The 14,193-nt window shown below is 43.1% G+C and overlaps 1 protein-coding gene across 1 annotated transcript in view; it reads right to left on the bottom strand.

Moving 5' to 3' along the window:
* SH3RF3 (SH3 domain containing ring finger 3) overlaps positions 1–14,193 on the bottom strand; it is a 254,265-nt gene that overhangs the window by 21,879 nt on the left and 218,193 nt on the right. The gene's annotated exons all lie outside the window — the stretch shown is intronic.

The following is a 14,193-nucleotide window of genomic DNA, read 5'->3' as shown; positions in this document are numbered from 1 at the left end:
TTCACAGCCCTGCAACTGCTATTTGGATTCCTCAGCTCCATCTCCGCTGTGCGAAACATCGTAGATCAAAGGCTGCAGGGCTCACCCTGCACCAAGGAGCCACAAAAGTACTGGTGATGGGGCTGACAAGGCCCTGTTGCTTCCCAGAGCGCAGCTTGCTTCCTAACCTGGCATTGCACCGCCTTTATACATACCAAGGGCTTCTTTGGAGCTACCATAGAATAGTTTGGGTTGGAAGAGACCTCTAAAGGTCATCTAGTCCAACCCCCCTGCCATGGGCAGGGACATCTTCAACTAGATCAGGTTGCTCAGAGCCCCCGTCCAACCTGACCTTGAATGTTTGCAGGGATGGGGCATCCACCACCTCTCTGGGCAACCTCTGCCAGTGTTTCACCACCCTCAGTGTAAAAAATTTCTTCCTTATATCTAGCCTAAATCTACCCCCCTTTAGTTTAAAGCCATTCCCCCTTGTCCTATTGCAACAGGCCCTGCTAAAAAGTTTGCCGCCATCTTTTTTATAAGCCCCCTTTAAGTACTGAAAGGCTGCAAGAAGGTCTCCCCGAAGCCTTCTCTTCTCTAGGCTGAACAACCCCAACTCTCTTAGCGTTTCTGCATAGGAGAGGTGTTCCATCCCCCTGATCATTTTTGTGGCCCTCTTCTGGACCCGTTCCAACAGGTCCCTTTCTTTCTTATGCTGAGGGTCTGTGTCTTTCTTATGCTGAGACCATGGGGGTCTCCTACACTGTGTCTCGAAGACCTACCCTAAACTGAATCCCAGCAAATGTTAAACTTTTGTTTTAACATCAATCAAGTATGACTAGATGATTTAGGCAACTGTGGTAGACTAACTGTACTTTCCAGAGAATTTAAGCAAAACAGCTGGACAGAGTATGAGCATCCTTCCGAAACTTTAGGTTCATTTATTCAAACTAGAGGACACTCTATCACAGCTTCACTGACAGCACAGGATTCTGAAATGAGAAAAAGATATATAAATACATTAATTGTTAGACAAACTGCTTAGAATTAGTGTTTTTAAATAAGAAGATTTAGATTGACTGGTTAGCTTGCTGTTCCTTGTCTCTCGTAAGGAAATGAAAAAGATTTATTGGTCCTGGGGAACACCAGGAGCAACACTCACATTTTGCAGAAAGCCAGAGCAAGCTCACTCATTGAACACCTGAATGAAAGAGAATCAATGGCAGAAGTCAGGATGTGCTTTGACATACTCTAATCTTACACATAGTTAGCTCTGGCTCTCCCCATTCACAAGGGATACATTTCATTTCAGAAGCAAACAGTTAAAATTGCTTGGTCTTGCTTTGTAATCTTACTAAATGACAGGCAAGCGAGACTTGTATTTTTATGGAAAGCAGAAACATGTGGGTAAAAGGTTTGGATTAGCAGAGGTCATCTTGTCCCTTGTCGCTGATGTATCTATTCCCACTTGGTTGATATTGTTCCAGCAGCTGTGCCACCTCAGGCTGTAATTTCAGCACTTCCAACAAACTAAACAGTATTGGGCTGGCCTGCACTCAGAGGGAAGATTGCTTGTGGAAAATTCAGGCATCACAGGAGGTATATTCTTCTCTCAAAATCAATTACCCATGGAAGAGAAAAAGGGCTGTCTGTGGACAATGAAAAATTGCCAGGATTTGCATGTACTAGACACTGGAACACATTACAGTGAAATAATTCCTACAAACAATTCATTAGTTCATAAAAGATGCATTTAGCTGGAGACTGAGGAGACAGCTGAGACTGACAGAACATATCACACCTGCATGGACTGTGGCCTAGAGGTGACGAAAGCAGAAGCTCCTCTTGCTCAGGCAACATATTTCTGAAAATTAGCTGAGCTTCGCACTGCCCTTGGGGCAGCCTGGACTGGGTGAGGGAAGGGAACAAGAGGGGCCCTGACGGTTCTCAGATGGTCGGACATTGTAGAAGCAGGTCCTTGACACTATCAAAGCCACGAGCATGAAAATTTCACTCTCTCTGAAGGTCACTCTCCAGTTTTGGCACATCCCACAGCATCAAATCTGAGCATCCAAGAAACGGTTCCTAATGCATTTCATGCATTAAAAAAATCAGGTCTTGCCCCTGCTCCCTCCTGCCCTCATGAGAGTGTGTCTCAAACAAGGCAAGTGATACTTTATTAGCATCAAGAAGAGATATACCAACGCACTCAAGCCAACGGCTTCTTTTCTGGGAGTAAGGGGAAGCTCAGCCTCCCAGCGCCCGTGGGAGTGCCTGGAGTCCCGGGTGCTCTGTATCCATGGGCATTGCAGGCCTCGCTGCACCTGGCAGCACAGCACAGGGACAGAGCTGTTGTCCGGTGCACTGAAGCGTGATCAATTATTATGGTGCATAAGCTTTGCACGCAAAGCAGCTGAGGTTTCTGCAGCCTCCCCTGTCAGCTGTGCTACAGGCATTTTCAGTCCTACTACGTTTCCAAGCAATGCCCTATGAATTACTCCTGGGACACACTGAGGTGGTTGAAATCCTTTTCTCTTATAGTGACAAATTGATCACGTATGCTCTTTAAAAAATGAAGAATCCCAGAATTGTTTTAAAGGATTGCAAAGTAAGTGGCTGTCAGTGTCAGAGGAATTCCCAGGCATGTAAATGACAATTTCTTTGATAAAGTGACCAAGGCACCGTGGCTTTCCAAATGTCACAACGCTTGGGTTGTAATTACTAGTAAGCTTTACAATAGCAAAAACCTTGCTAGAAGCTGCTCAAACCCTGGCAGCATTTGTAATAAGAGCATCCTCTCTTCAGCAAAAACTGGATTTCATCTTTTTTCCTAGTTTTGTCTTTTTGTTACTTAAAAAATAAAAAGGGAGCCATCAAAGACCAATTGCTAAAAAAAAATCCCAATACCCTTATGCTAAAGTCAGGTCTTTAGGAGTATAAAATTCTCCTTTCTTAAATCAAAGAGCTGAGCAAGAAGGATCATCAATGAAAAATCCAGCTAACCAAAGGGAACAACTAGGGTATAAGTAGGGAAGGGGAGTCAATAGCACCGCGGCTATTTTTTCTTTTGCACTAAGCCTGGTTTTACATTGCAATCCTATCCCTCCGTTCTATCTTCCCTTCCTTTGTCTGTTTTATCCACTTTTTCTTCCCTGACACATGACCTTCAGGTATGACCATATAATTAAACGCAATTGAGTTGCACTGATTTAACTAATTACCACCTGTCACGTGTGCCACCTAAGCCAATATTCTCCATTTCCTCAGCCCACTCCAGCTGTGAGACAAAACGTGTTAGCTCAAACGCCAGGCTTAAGCTGATTCAGGTAACCCAAGAAATCCGAAGACATGCTTTATGTCAAAGTTGGTAGTAGGATACTTTCAGTGGTGCAGCCAGTGAGTGGCACCTCACATGGGTTACACACATATTCACATCTATAGCCTCAAGAGGTCTCTGGACACGAATGGTTTGTTTGTTGCTTGTCTGGAGCGTGCTACGCAATGACGCAGTGACGTCTGGTTGGTGTTTTCACATGTGACTACTGCAGAAATAATTAGCAATGACAACACATATACAGTGTGTTTTGCTCTGCCAGCTAGTTGACTGATGCAGAAGAGGGCACTGTGACGTGAAATCAAAGGTGGATCCTGCCAACTAACAGCAAGAAATAGTCAATTGTAACACACAAGCTCAAAATGCCTCTGTGAAGATGTTGGTCACATACACCTCACATCTGAAAATTATGGAAACTATATAAAGATAAAATCACTACTGCACTGGAGCAGAAATGACAGCTTTGTCATAATAGTCCATCTCTGAGCCTGCCTACCATAGATGAAGATGAAAACCCCTTTGCACAAGTCAGATAACATGGCAAGAAGATTTCCCCTTGACCGCAGTGGTTGATCAGCTGATGGTCTGTACAGAGAGACTGACAGACTTTCTTATTTTCATTTTAGCAAAACAGTGTGGGTAAACATTGACATAGAATTGTCTTATCTTCAATTTGGTCACGGTTGATTGGAATGTCTCTGCCTATGAAGATAACAGAATTAGTAGTCCATTAGTTAAGCAATCATGACTTCTATTCAAGCTTCTGTACTATGATTACTTTGCTGTATCTGACAATCTTCCCACAGCAGAGCAGGCAACATGATGAGTATCTTGCACAAGTTTGTTCTTTTGACTTCTTCCTGCTAGGACAGCAATGTGTATGTTTGAGGGGTCTTGCGCTCTCCCTCTTTTTAACTCAGCAGCTTATATGCAAGAACTCAAACTGCAGATAAACAGATGCTACCAGTTGCTTTGCAATGTTTTCCAGTTAATGATTTTCTGTCAAACCAAGAGGACATTTCAAGTAGGTACCAACAGGGCTTGTCTCAGTCCCAGTGCTAGTCAATCTTTTCATTAATTACTTGGTAGCTGAGCTAGAGAGTGCACTTCTAAAACCAGCTGTGGGCACTGAGATGATTAAGTCTGCAAGCAGTTGGAAGGTGTACTGGTTTTAGCTGGGATAGAGTTAATTTTCTTCGCAGTAGCTCGTATGGTGCTATGTTTTGGATTTGTGACCACACAAGGGTGATAACACACCCCATTTTAGTTACTGCTGAGCAGTGCTTGCACAGCATCAAGGCCTTTTCTGTTTCTCACGCTGCCCTGCTAGTGAGTAGGCTGGGAGTGCACAAGAAGTTGGGAGGGGGCCACCATCCTTCCTACCTTCTTTGTGCCACATTGCCTGCTGGTCAGCTGTATCTCTCGGCCAGGTTGCATCTAAGCCTGCCAACCAAGAGTATCTGGCTTAGACATAAAACCTGTCCAGAAAAAATTTAAAAGTTGGAAAATAGGTTCTCTCTTTTATGTCCTGATCAAAGCCTAGCTTATGCGTTTCCCTTGCCACAGCAGGCACCATCGTGTTGATAGGATCTGCCTGCCTGACCTCCCTCCCTCTTCTGTCTCAAAACTTAAGATATAAATCATAGAATCATAGAATCATAGAATCACTGAGATTGGAAAAGACCTCTAAGATCATCGAGTCCAACCGTCGACCCAACACCACCATGTCCATTAAACCATGTCCCTAAGTGCCTCATCTACACGTCTTTTAAATACCTCCAGGGATGGGGACTCAACCACTTCCCTGGGCAGCCTGTTCCAATGTTTCACCACTCTTTTTGGGTGTAACATGTAAGAGTAACATGATGTTGTACAGGAGGGAATAGAGACCTCTGAAGTCATCAAAAAAGCCAACTAGTTCCATTTTAAAATATACCAGTTCAGAACTGATCCTGAATTGGGACTAAAAACTACAGTACAGGAAATCTACTTTACTGCAAAATAAGTTGGCCATGGATTCACTTTAAATTACTTCTTCTCTCCCTGGGGCATCTGGTGATGAAGCCCAATGCCAGTCTGCTGCTAGCATGCTGAATACAGTGAGCTGTGAGTGAAGGTTAGTATTTTAGCTTCTGTAGTCTTAATTTACAGAAACATATCAGTGAACATGAACCAAACAAAATATATGCAAAAAAGCAAAGAAACAGGTTGAGTTCTGCCTTTATAATTAATTGGTTTTTAAAAGGTTGACTGCTTGACACCCTATATTAATTGATTACAGGCAGCCTGCAGACGTAGTGTCTGAAAAGCAACTTTTGCATGGTGTACTTTCTGAATTCCTGAGACTGATCTTTTCTCCAGAGGGCATAATAAGAACAATTTTTTTTCAGTCCTTCAGAGACCAGCACTGACTCCATGTCTTGGCTTGGTCTGAAGGGAATTACTAGATGCTTGAGACATTCAGTCAAAAAAATAACAACCCAGACTGACTTTAAAGTGGCTTTACCATTTGGCAAAAGAAAAGCTGAGGGCTTGTGAATCTTTCTGCTGCTACTGCAAAATGAAAAATAAACAAAAATGTACAAAATAAGATAAATATCCCTTTGCTATAACTTGGTTATGCCCTCGAGTTACATGATAAAAACAGAAACATGCCGCAGATATCTGTTGTCTGTTATAACGTGCTGTTCCTACAGTACTGATGTTTGTCAGAAACTGCAATTTCATTTAGTTTATGTAGTTCTTCTAACAGAGCTTGCTGAAGTATTTCTGCATTGACGCTAGATATTTTAACCCACCTATTATGCGTAACTATAGAGAAAAGCAAGGAAAAATGCCAGTACCTGTGTGAGCAAAAAAAGAAACATGGGCATTGAAAAGTTGATTATAGCCCATTTTCACAGGAAAGTTCAAACTTTGTCTCCATAAAACAACTGCATTGGCTCTTGAGATACTTGTATCTCAGTGAACAATCTCTGTTGCCTCTTGGTGGTTTAAGACATCCTGGCTTGTGAATTCATAGTTGGAAAACCGCTGAGGAAAGCAAATGAGTCCTCGACATGTGGGAGGCCAAGATGCCACCAACTCTGACACATTGCAAGTTGTTTCGTTGTTCTTAAAGCATCCGGCTTCTTACTGTGTTTTTCTGCTGGAATGGTTTCATCCTGCGTGTCCTCCTTTCTGGGAGTGGTGGGCAAGTGGCACCCCCAAGCCAGCTCTGTGTGTTATTGCTCCAAGGCAGAAAGTGGAGGACAGGGACAGGCACAGCATTTGCTCATTTTTTTAACCTGTGCATGGGAATTGGGAGCTTGGTGTTATGAGGGAATGAGGGTTGTATCAAACCATGCTCTTCAGGAACAGGGCAGGGACAAGGCAGAAGCTGTGATGGGATGCTCAGCTGCAGAGTTGTGCAGTCTGGGGTGGGGACTGGCCCCTATGATCCCTTAACAGCCGGAATGTGTCAATGTCTCCCATCGATACCACAATAGTGCTTACATTTCACCCGACTAATCCAAGGAGATGCTTGCCATCCCCTCCCACAGCCTGGCCCCATCCAGCCATCTGGTCCCGTGTGATTCCTTCTGCAGGCAGGGGAATGCCATGGGAACGCCAGTGCCGGGATGCTCACATGCAGACACGCACATGCACTCGCTCACACACACGCCTCCAGCCTTCTGCTACCAGTGCTCCCTTGCATGCTCTTTCTTTTGTCAGTTCTACTTTCTTCCCCAAGCAGGGCTAAGGATTTAGTAAAAGCCCGTGGGTACTCTGTGTTATAAAATTAGGTCTCTACAGATGCCAGCAGAATGCTGTGCCTTGGCATCCAAACAGCTTTGTCTCCAGTTAGTAGATAAACTGAATTTCCTCTCGAAGCTAAAGCACTCTCCAACCTCGCTTCCCCTGGATCTGCTTCCCCTTATGGCCGCAGAATGCAGCACAGAACCACTCGAAACAGCGTTAGAGAAATCCACTGCAGACACTTGAGAAATCCTGTGACAGCACTATGAAGCAGATAAGCAGAGGCGGGGGGAGAGGAGAGAGAAGAGGAATAGCTTTCGGAGATTGCTTGGCAGCAAAGTCAACGCTTGAAATATCTGTGGGGAGTTTGAAAGCATTTCCTAACATCAAAAATGCGAAGAAGAAAAAGAAATTTTGATCAATGGCTTATTGCCCTTGATCTAAGCAAAAGAATCCTAGCCAGTCAGAAATAACAGAAATCTGTTTTATTGTAAAGCTGAAGTTTTCTATGTTTTGACAGCTGGGGCTCATGCTTTTGGCTGGGTTATTTGCCAGCCTTAAAATATTCATCAGCAAGTTGCCAGGTTTTTGTCCTTTCAAATTGAACTCTAACGATGAAGGAGAAGGTGCTGGAGAGATTTTAAGCACGAGTTCCCTGCCCTAAAACAGAACTTTGTGGCCTGAATTCACATGACCAGAAAAAGAGGTTTCCACTCCCTGGCCAAGTTTCTGGTGAATCACTTGCTGGTCACAGAGCCAAGATTCGCTTTCTGGAGCATGGGAAGCAGTGGCTCATTTGTGATGAAGACAGCCCCCTTGCCTTTGTTGAGAGGAAATGGATTAACAGTATGTATTCTGTGCACAAGTCTTGAGAGAACTGAACTAAAATATTCCAGATTAAAGCACCCTTACTGAGGAACAAGCTGGAACACAGGTTAAACTGAAAAGTCAAATCTGATTCTGAAAATGATCGGTGAAATGTTGGTGTTGGTGGCTCCACGATCAACTCAGATGTCTTACAGAGCAAATTAGTGTCACAGAACTTATTCTTTATCTTTTTGATGCAAACCTTTACATTACTATTCCAGTGTTGCTTCCTATTAATTCTTTCTATATTTTGATACATTTATTCTAAGAATTCAGAGCAGGCTCTTCTGCTCTTGAGCAATTTGTTCATTCTTATGTCTTGTGCTGCTTTCATTTAGTCCCTTAGTTGTTATCGTTCCATTTCATACCTGTAAACCTTAGGGGGCTTTCTTAGGTAAACTGGTTACAAAGTGAAAAATATTAAATCATTTCATATCTGCTAGGAAGACTGAATTCCTCTTCCAAAAATTCAGGGTCAGTCATATTGAGTTTGTATCTGAAAAATCTATTTTCATCAACTCCGTCCTTAGCTTCCTTTACTCGTCCCAGGGTGAACACTATTTTTGTCATGTCATTTTATATCTACAAAGTCCTTGCAAGTGCTCAACACTTCACTTTTGAGACTGATGTTCCATTTTCTGGATAAGGAATTAAATTTTTTTAGTGGCTATGAAGTGATAACAAACCCTTTTCACTCAGGGACAAGTTAATATGAGAAGAAGTTGCAATGTAGAGACTAACAGTAAGTGAAAACTGAAGGTGCACTACTGTGTAGGATCAGATCCTTCAGGCAGTTTCAGTTCTACCAACTGACAGCTTAAACAGACAGCTGTAATGTGAACTAAGGTCAAACAGCATCTCAGAGTTTACAAAGCCGAATTTTCAAAGGGCTTTTTGATCTAGTCTCCAACCCTACGTAAAGCCAGGGTGCACAACTAAGCATGCAGGTGGCAGGTCTGCACTGAGGGATGTTGTCTGGTGGGACCGGGCACTGGGCTGCATATTAGGGGAAGGCAGAGGAAGGCACTGGCAGAAAGGGGAAGCGGTGGAGAGGGAAGTCTCTCTGGTCATGCCTATACTGGCATATAAAACAAGGCCAGGATTTAGCATCAAACCCTGGTCCGCATCCTTTAACCATTGTGGGTTTGGCTTATATCAACTAGCACGCTCTCGGGGCAACGTATGGGCATGGTTTGGGCCACACCACGTACCAGGACTGTTCTCAATGAGCACTCTGGATGCAGTCACCCTATTTTGGGCGGACAAGAAAGCTTAGAAGTGTGGATGCAAGTCATGCAGGGACACTTGCAGGGCCAGAAAACAGGTCTTGGCTTGTTCTGTTTTGTAATGTAGTCCTTACACCAGGATCATGCCAAACATACGGTATCATTTGAGGAATGCAGCTATTTTGAGCAGAAGGACCGATATTTGAGAAAGTGAGTGACAGTGGCGAGAACAGACAGATGTTTACTGATTCAATCTTCACATGCAAAACTGTTGGTGCATGTTCAAAGTAATTTTCTGAAGATGTGTCTCTTGTTATCTTAACATCAGTAAACAGTGTATTTTCCCATTTGTTGTAACTTGCTTATCCAGATCTTCTATATATTCCAGGGACACAATTACCAAATTTAAAGCTGCAAACAGATTTGTTCTCTCAGCACACTTGTAAGAAACATTTAATTTTACATTGCCAATTTTCAAATATTTCTATATACTCTGGCTAGGTAAAACAGTAAGGAATTGGTGTAACTCAGTGATGAATTAATGGCTTGCTCGCTAGTGCAAGCTCTTATTTTCCTCTTTAGCACATATTGGGCCAGACATTTTGGAAGAGTTTAATCAAAATCCTCATCAAAAGCCAAATGAGTGGATTTAAAGAAAGTTTAATTACAGTGGTCAAACCACCCAGCATGATTTGCTTGATTTGATTAACGTAATGAGGAGTGCATTTAATGAGAAATGCATTAATTCATTCAAACAAGTGGTTTTATCAGAGGTATTAAGCATCAGCCCAGATTATGTACTGCAGAAACTATTATAGCAAAAATTGGCTGAGGTCAAGCGGTAGTCATGCCATAATTGCAAGCTCTCAGCTGTAATCTACCAGTTGAACTTGGGCAGTGCTCATCATGACTGAAAAAGCAGGGTCCCCATTTAAAAAAGCCCCCAAAACACAGGGTTTTGCTTCCATTCCACAGCTGGGATCTCCATCCCTTTCTTTCAGATGTTCAGAAGATTCGGGAACTGGGATTGAATCCTCTGAGTTTCAGATGGTTACACATGCAGATATTACCAGCAAATGATGAAGTGAGAGCTCAAAGGACACCCGATACCACCCCCCACCCTTAAAGGAAACGGAGTGTTCCCCATTTGCTCTCTGTTTTACCTCCCTCCTGTCCCTGTGATGTCTTTGGGACGCTCCTGTTCCTAACCTGGAATAGAGTGACTTTGGGGGAGAATTATTATTTTCCTTCTGGAGAAGGAAAACTCCTTCTTGGAAAAGAAGAAAAATTGGCCTCAAGCTGGAAATATTTGAGAAAAAGAAGAAGGAGTCTCCTTTACACCTTCCTTTCTTCAACTGCCTTCTTTAGATAAATTTCAGCCCCTATATTCCAACTTTCCTGTTTCAGGACCCCTCCCCATGGGCTTTACACAGCACCCTTCACCTCCACCCTCCCCACTGGCACCCCTTCTCCAGTGCCCCCTGCTATATCTCCCAGCAGCTGCTAATGCTCTTCTCTCTCCTATGCTGCCCTGATCACCGTTACCTCTTTGATTTCTGCCTTTATTCAGTCCCCAACTTGTTATTCCTGTAGTGTCTGTGCTACCTCTGTGTGAGCCGCCTTTCCTGCTGCTTTGTACCGCGTCCATATAGCACTGAAACAACTTTGATTTTCAAGTGCTCTACTTCTAAGCCTGCTCGGCTGCCTGAGCACTTCTCGAGCACTGTTGCACAGTGGACTTAAGCACTATCTATTGCTCAGTCTTTCACTGGCTACCACCAGCAGCTGGCAAAGGAGAGCAGCTTTGAAACTGTTCCCTAAGTGGACAAGAGGCTAGTCAAGGAGCTGAGAAGCAGAGCACAAGCCCAGATAGGATAGGATCGGATCCTATCCAGGGGTATCTGCATACTGTCAAGTGAAGACTGGCGTGAAGGCCATATTTTACCTCCTGATTAAGTCAGCAGGAGTATGACAGTAAGACACTATTATTAGGGTGCCCAAATGAACGTAGGTGCCAAGGTTCACCTGCAGGTTTGGAAGTCTGGATCAAGACCTTCAAGAAGTAAGCTGAAGTAGAGAACTAGAGATGTCAAAAAATAGACTTAAGGATTTATTTGCTATATTAATAGAAGATGAGCAAGAAAACCATTCCTGCTGAGCTGAAAACCATAATCCTTAGGATTATTTCTGCCACTTGCCTTTAAACCACAAGGAAACAAGTAAAAATTGGAATCAGAGTCCCTTGATTTTAGAGACATCTTGGGATGTGCCAAGATATCTGACTGCTGCACACCAACAGGAACCTGTGATATAGGCATATAAACATTTGCACAGAGGAAAGCATTGACAGTGATGACCTCACCAGTACACTCAGCAAGGCTGTTCCCAAGGTAAAGACAATTCCGTCTTGGAACAAGCAACCCAAATAGCATATACAGACTCACTACAGCAGCTGCCCCTTGATGTCACATTTGGTATCCTTGAGTGGAATCTAGGTGGGAAATCATAAAACATAAATTGGTAGAAGATCATAGCTTAAAATACTTTTCCCCACTATCCCCCAGCCCAGCCTTCAAGCAGCCTACCAACTTTGCTAAACTTATCATCTGAAGAGAATTTCCCAAGGACCAATATATCTGACTGTGTCAGTGATAAATGCAAAAATTGCAATTTATCTCCATAGCCCTCAAAAGAAACATCTTCTACAACAGAACCGTGAAAACCAATGGATCCTCAGCATGTCTGTCCCCAAATGCAAACTACTACTTTCTCCACACCATGTGCCCTCTGTACCGTAGTGAACTTACGCTGACAATCAGTGTGTGAAAGAAAAACATGGTTAATAACAAGAGGATGTTTCCCAAAACAGCCATTCTCCCTCTGATCATTCAGCCCTCATCCTCAAGGGAATCCTACAAAAGAAACTAGAAAGACTAAGCTGGGATTAAAATTAATAATTTGATGGGACACCAAAAATTGTTGATTCCAACAACAATGCTAATTTTATGGCACATTACAATTTACCTCAGATACGACTTGCTAATCTCAGTTTCTCAGGAGATAATTACCTGTGCGTTTCTTCCATCCTGTGTTCAGGAGAGCTGAAGACCTTATTACCGCTCCTCTTACTAACATCCCTCTGTTCCTTTCATCTCAAAGTATGTGAGTGATTAATATAATGAAACTGAACTCAGATAAATTGCTTCCGATCTTTGCTTATCTGGCAGTTTGCTAGTTATGTCCCTGCTTCTGTTTTTTGCCCCTCAGACTTGTCTGTTTTTTCCTATCAGGTATACTGATAACAGATATTGCCTCTCTCCACAGATATTCCTTCTGGGTGTTATGACTGTTCTGTATTTACAAATAAACCTGCCCAACCAGCCTCCACTTTGGAAATAGCAAGTGTGGTTCCAGATATGGCTCCAGTTCTGACTCACAGATTCCTTTTTGAATAGTTATATGGCTTTCAGTCTGGCATTATCCAAGCTCTCATCTGCTTCAAAGAAATATTTGGGTTTATGCAAAGAATAGGAACACAACTTAACTGGCAAAACATCAGTCACTACTTCTAAAAGGAAAGGAAGCATCGTTAACTCAGATCTTTCTAAAATGAAAGTGAAATATGACATGGAGGAGATTCAGGAATATATTGTTCAACACAGGGCAGTTATGCACCACCCAACCCAGTCAGAGATGAATTTTTTTATTGTCACTTCTCTCTGATACTTCCCAGGTACTGAACTGGTCTTTGGCAATGCTCATTGCAATGATGTAGTATATTATTTGCTTCTCCCCTTCATCCATGGAGCTCCAAAAACCCGTAACTTTACTTCCCTGCATCCAAACTCAGTAACTTAAAGCTGTAACAGCTTGGGAAAGGTTAGCCAGTACCTTAGGAAGGGACTCGATATAATTTTGCCTAGGAAATTTCAGTGTGCAGTCCCACATGAATTAAAATATATGGACCTATAGAATAGCATGATATGTTTTAGGAAGTATTAAATAAGCCAGTACACAAAGCTCTGAGGTAACGTGCAGATCTACCACCTTCTGCCAAATACCATACAATTCCTTGGGCTTGCAGAAGTAGCAGGTATTGTTCTGCTCGCACAGCATGCAGTCCTTGACACACATGTGGAAGGCATTCTTTGTAAACAAGTACCTAAATTTCACATCCAGGGCAGAAGTTCTACACCCTTCTTCTTTCACCGAAAGGCACTCAGAGAAAATTCAAGACAGGATTAAGGAAAGGACTTTTTTTTAAACTTGTATTCCTCATCTTGTGAAACTAGGGGTTATCTGTGACCCTGACCACACGTGAGACCTGCAACCTCAGCATTACCATGTACAAAGTAATGTTTACCCCGTATGCGCCTGTCATCATGGAAAAGCTCAGGAAATATATGCAAAGGATTTTTTGCAGGTCCAAAGGAAAAGCAGACCCCCACATCTCTTCCTCCTGCTCAGATACAAACCAGGATCTGGCTTCCAGCAGGCAGTTTGTATCAGTGGGTTCTGCTAGGCAGTACGGAGATAATCCTGAGCATTGATAAATGGGAAGTGCTAACACAATGTTAACATTTGGTGAAAGCAAAATATTTACCAAGAACCTAGAAGGCTGGGAGCTTAAAGCAGCTCTCCACGCTGGCTTTCCTTAGCAAGGTGCACAAGGGATGGGCACTCAGCTATCGGTCCCACTGCTGGCTCCTAAGAGATTGAACCTACAGTGCATCGTACCTATGTCCCAATCAGCCGTATTTAATTCCCTTCTCCCCATTTGGCTGTGCCACTGCAATGAAAGTTTCTGCAAGAAACTGAGAGGTTTCTGGAGCAGTAAAACAGCTCCTGCCACTCACGAGCCAGTGTTTTACTGTGCCTGTGGCACCTGCCCTGGGGCTGGTACTACCATCAGCTTCTTCCATGTAGCGAGGCAGACGGCTTCTGACTTAGCCATCTGGTTTCGATGACCAAGAGCCTGCTATAAGATCTTTCTACACCACTGCAAATTTGCAGATCCAGGCGCCAATCGTTGGAAGAAACACACAAATT

The sequence above is a fragment of the Aptenodytes patagonicus genome, chromosome 1 (assembly GCF_965638725.1).
Source record: "Aptenodytes patagonicus chromosome 1, bAptPat1.pri.cur, whole genome shotgun sequence".
Taxonomy (NCBI): Eukaryota; Metazoa; Chordata; class Aves; order Sphenisciformes; family Spheniscidae; genus Aptenodytes; species Aptenodytes patagonicus.
Note: the sequence above shows the minus strand (reverse complement) of the source record. Positions and strands in the feature narration are given on the sequence as shown.